The sequence below is a fragment of the Meriones unguiculatus genome, chromosome 7 (assembly GCF_030254825.1).
Source record: "Meriones unguiculatus strain TT.TT164.6M chromosome 7, Bangor_MerUng_6.1, whole genome shotgun sequence".
NCBI lineage: Eukaryota > Metazoa > Chordata > Mammalia > Rodentia > Muridae > Meriones > Meriones unguiculatus.
Window position 1 is genome coordinate 88,700,093 of NC_083355.1, and position 5,885 is coordinate 88,705,977.

The window sequence follows — 5,885 nt, forward strand, 5'->3', positions numbered from 1 at the left end:
GGAAGCAGAGGCAGGTGGATCTCTGTGAATTCAAGGCCAGCCTGGTCTACAAAATGAGTCCAGGACAGCCAAGGCTACACAGAGAAACCCTGCCTCAAAAAAAGAAACAATGTGTTTACATAATATATGGCACAGAATGTTGTTCCAGACATTAGGGGGAAATAAAAATATAAAAAAATAATTTATATTATCAATTCATGACAAAATTTATAATTTGAACACAAATAAGCTTTATGGGGCCTCTAGGATTATATGCAAGGTTTTATACTGAATAAAGTGCTCTTTTCTTATTATTCTGGGGAAAGTCCCAACATTTCTCATAGTTTCAAACAATACAAATGAGACTAAGAATCACCGAGCCTATGTGAACACATGAAGGAAACATGTTTATAATGCCCATTGATACAAACCAGATTGATCTGAGGTTAACGAAGCTCATGCTTCAGGTATCCTCATTGCAGATCTCCAGAAAGACCTTCTAAGGGGCTCCACAGTACACGACACAAGTCACCAAGTATACCTCAGAAGCAAAACAGGATTTCTGAAATTGGATAATATATGTATTTATATCACTACCAATAATATTTTCTGGAAAGGTTTTTCTAAACTATCAGGAATACAGAATAAATATTTATCATAGTAGAATGAGAAATGCTTTTTATCTGCCCCATAGAAAATACAATGACGTAATTCTCATAAGGGAAGAACTGGAGAATCAATAATTAAACCTATTAGTAGTCCCAGCACATGTAGATGGAGCCTAAGGAGGGAGGTTTGTGAGTTGGAAGCCAGCTCAGTTGAGACCCTATCTAAAAGGTAAACAACCATGAGAAAATACATACTGTAAAGGTGCACCCAGTTCAATATAAACATTAAGGAAGATCAAATCCCCTGATACTTATGGTACTGTTGACTTTTCAAATTCATAATCGCTACTAAATCAAATGTTCACCTTCATGCTTCTGTATTTGTAATTTTTTGCCTGTGTTCTTGAACTAAATAATTCATCTTAATACATGATTCAGGACCAAAACTTTTATTTCACGTCTGATTTTGATAAACATAACAAGTTCCTTCGAAGGACATAATTTGTGTGTGTGTGTTTGCACGTTCACACATGCACTTTCATGTGTAAAAGCAGATGCACAACCTGTCTATGTTGGATGTCTTCTTAATTCTCTCTCCACCTTACTTTTCTGTGACAGGGTCTTACTCTCTGAAAACCTGATCTCACTGATTCTTCTAGAATGTCTGATCAGCAATCCCTTGCCTGTCTCTCCCTTCCTAATGCTAAGATTACAAGTCCATGCCACCATGCCTGGATTTTACAAGGGTAGTGAGGATTCAAACTCAGGAATGTATTCTTGAGTGGCAAGCTGTTTACTGACTAAGCCATCTCCACAGCCCCAGCATATAATTTCTTATAGCACTTTGGTTTGGAGTTTTTTTTTTATACACACGCTTGTTATGTAGCCAAAGCTGACCTCAAATTTTCTAGGTAAATTCAACTAGCAGCCTCAACCAGCCCCCAAGTGATGGGCACCAGTGTGCCCAGCTTCTTATTGCATCTTTAATCATGCTAATATGATAAACTTTGGCTAAGGAGATGTGGGAAATAAAAATGCCTAACCAAATATCGATCTCCTGGATTCCAAATCCTTCCTCACTTAACAAAAGCATCTGGATCCAACTTTTCCTACACCTTCATACATTCTTTTATGCTTTCTAGAGTCTTCCGAAGAAGAAAAGGAAAAAGGCGGGGGGTGGAGGGGACTGTAGGGTTGCGGTGAAGGAGGAGTCAGAGAAACAAACACTCTGTTCTCAACCTCTTTAAGAACTCCCCTTTACCTAATTAAACTTGAATTTTATAACAAGTTCCTGCTACGTGGAGGCTCACTCTAACTCCATCCTCAGAAGCTTCATATACTCTATAGTTCCATCCCACAAAGTCAATACCTGAGCATTCATTCTACATCCGACAGCAATAATTTTTGTATTTCTCAACCCTCTTGCACAAATTTTGAAGGTATTGGCTCCAGACAGATAAAACTATTCCTCACCAAAAATTTTACCCTTGTTGTAGTTAATCTCAGCAAGTTAACAAAGTATCCCCAAATCAGAAGAGCTTTCAACTAGTTGTAGCTATCATCTCTCTCTCACACACACACTTCTTATATCCTAAGGAATTTACAATTCTAATCCCTCTATCTCTGCCTTATACTGATACAGAGAGAACCTGAGCACTTTCACCTTTCATTGTGTCTGGTTTCTCTCAATCTCTTGCCTTTGTCCCCTGCTCCACTTGAGCCTAGACTACTATTTTCAGAGCTTCAACCACTGCATATCAAAATCTTCAATGTTCCTACAGCTACAGTTTCCCTGTTGAGCATGTCTAGAGGTCCACATCTATAGCTCTGATCATATGGAAGTGCAATTGGGAGATACTATTAACATCCTGAAGGTAGGGCCAAGCGGGAGGTTTCTGGCTCATTGGAGATGTGCCTTCAAGGGAACTATAGAAGCCTGGTTTGTCTGCTTCCTTTCAGTATTCCCTCACATGCGTGTAATGGATATGAGTTGTTCTGCTTTTCACCTCTCATCATTCCCATCTGGGTTGACCATCAGAGGCTGATCATCTGATCATGGACTGGAACCTAAAAATTACTGACCTAAAATAAACCTTTTCTTCTTCTAAGTTTTATTATTTAGGTATTATGTTATAGTGACTGAAATGTAACTAATATACCCATTTAAAATACATATTGTAGGGAGAAAACTACATAGAACCTGTGAAATTCTTTATTCTTTCATTGAAACTATTATAAAAGTAATCCCCAAACAACATGATTATCAAAAAATTTTAAAGGGAATGTATAATCTGAATTGGAATCCCCTGGCTTCCCAGTCCAAGAGACAGAGACATTCAATGTACATCCAAACCCTCTGATGCCTTGCTTATTTTCATTTTCCTAGATACTACATTCAAACCTTCATAATGTTCTGAATCTTCTTGTCCATGTAGTTTGTGTGGAGAAACTATTCTCATCTCATTGATAGAACAGTAAAGTTAAATCATTAATCAATACACTTTGAGTGGAAAATATTTGTTATTATTGTCCTAGGCTTGCTACATAACTACTGGTTTGTTTCAGTCTGAAAATATCCTTGCCATTGGTGTTCCTAAAAGATCCTGGATCCATTTAACTAGGATCTTTAAAAATCTGGAATGTTTCTCAACAACACAGCAGCAGCACAAAAGTCAACTGAAAATTTTTTTGTTGCTGTTGTTTCGAGGCAGGGTTTCTTTGTGTAGCCCTTGCTATTCTGAAACTTGCTCTTTAGACAAGGCTAGCCTCGAACTTATAGACTGTGTGCCTCTGCCTCCTAGGAGCTAGCACCACGCCCACCTCTGATAAAAGAAAAAAAAACTATAGATACAAACCACTAGATCAGAGATCCCTGGATTAGCATCAAACCATCACTTCCAGATTCACTCTCTCTGTCTTGCCAAGAGGACCCCTTTTATGGAGTGGAAGTTTTTAAGGATGTAGAATAGGAAAAGCCAATAAAAGAGCCAATAAAAGTGCTATGGAGAAGGCTGATGAGCAACCTGAAATACATCCCACCAATCCCTTTCCTGAAGCTTAGCTTTAGAGCAAGCAGGAAGAAAATAAATTCAAAATTTATAACAGAAGACTCTTATGTTGTCTATCCGAGAACTACAGCGACAAAACCAATGGGCTATCATCACTCTACTCTTGATGTGAAGTTGGCTGTCTCTATTCCTCAACATTGGTGGAATATCAAGCATCTTCCTTCAGATACTGTAATACCTTTTTCCCTATTTCAAATTCTTCAAGATGTATATACTCTTCACCCTTCTCTAACATCCAGCATACCATACCCTTAGATTTAGATGGGCACTTGTATGAAAGCATGATGACCTGGATTGATTTTAGAGAGCTGTGACATTTAATGCATTGTGTACAAGAAAGAACAAAGAAAGGAGAAACAAAGAGAAAGAAGAGAGAGAAAGAAAAGGAAGGAAGAAAGAAAAGAAAGGAAAGGGGAAAGGAAAGGAAAGGAAGGAAGGAAAGGAAAGGGGAAAGGAAAAGGGAAGGAGGAAAGGAAATAGAAAGGAAAGGAAAAGAGAAAAGATAAAGGAAAGGAAAGGAAAATTTGTAGAACTATCACAGTGCATTCCTGGAAGGTCCCCATGGATTCTCACACATAATGTGTCAAATAGGAGTAAGCAGATTGAATATGTGATTTTTTTGATAGTAAAAATTCAAGGATAAAATGGCTTTCAGGATTTTTCCTTTATAAGCCTATCTGAGTAGACATTGGCACTCACCTCTCTTCTGACTCTCCATTGCAGTGTCAGCGGAGAAGTGATTCTCCCCTAGAGTAAATTTTAACTTTATTATTTTGGCAGTCTCTTCTGGAATACATGCATATGGATTCCAGAAGAATACATGCATATGGATTCCAGAAGACAACTTCCCTGAGTCAGTTACCCCCTTCTGCTTTTCTGTATGATCTGAGGATCTACCCCAGGTTATCAGGCTTGTGTCCAAGTGCTTTTGGCTGCTGAACCATCTCCCCAGACCTCCCCTCAATTCAGGTAGTAGCCCTTTACCTTCTATTCCATCTTCTATTTCTGACCTACCTGAGGACTGACTGGATCTATTAATTTTCATTTCCATGTTACCTGCAAATGGAAATTAGAATAATCTACCAATTCACCCAGATTTGTTCAGATCCATCCTGGCTTTAAATTTTAAGTCTCCCGAATGGAGAGACTTAAAGATGGAATATCTTTACCCCCAGTTCCAGACAAACTACAATGATTGATCGTCCTTTCTGTTAGATGGTTCACATGAGCCTTACTAGTAAACAGAAGTTTGTAGTTGTAGCCACAAAGAACAAAGAACCTCCCACAACTCCTTTGTCTATCTCATGGCTAAATTCTAGATTTAATTGCTTAGCAACACGGATCCTTCCCCTCTATATGAAGAGCAACTATAGGGATTTAGCCTAATGGCAAAGTATTTGCCTAGCAAGCACAGGTTCTGGGTTTGGTCAATAGTGTCAACCACAACAAAAGATAAAATTATTTCAAAAGACAAAATTATAAAGAGCACCCAACTCTAGAATATCTTGCCCTGGCCCCACTGTTCCTATACAGCTTTGTTTCACAATTTAGTGTTAACTGAAGTTGGTCTGCCCTCCCACTCACTGTTTTTGTCTCTATTAGACTTGTTTTGAGAAAAAAAAAATACATTCAAAATAAGTAGTCACGAAATTCTGGTAGAACGCCTGCTATGATGTGTAATCTATAAGATTGGTTTAAATGTTTAGTAACTCTGGGGTGGTTTTTTAAAGAGATTCTTATGCATTGAAACCTCCCACTACTAATTTAACTAGCAGATGCATAACCCATGGGGTAACTATTAATTAGAAGCATTATAAATCAATTCTCTAGTTCTCAGAAGATTCTACTGTTCATCCTGGTTGCCTCGGAAACTCTGGAACTGTTTCAGCCATCTAGACAGAACTAGCACTTGGAGGTTGAGGCAGCAGGATCACAAAACCTAGACTGCACAGTAAGTTCAAGGCCAGTCTGCACTACACATTGAGACCCTATCTGGACTCCTTTTAAAACTAGGACTTCCTTAAGATGAAGTGTTCCACAAAATTTAAAAGTAGACAGTGAGTATATACCATATGTGTCTTTTTGCTTCTGGGACAACTCACTCAGGATGATCCTTTCCAGATCCCACCATTTATCTGCAAATTTCATGATTTCCTTATTTTTCATTGCTGAGTAATATTCCATTGTGTAGATGTACCACAATTTCTGCATCCATTCTTCAGTTGAGGGG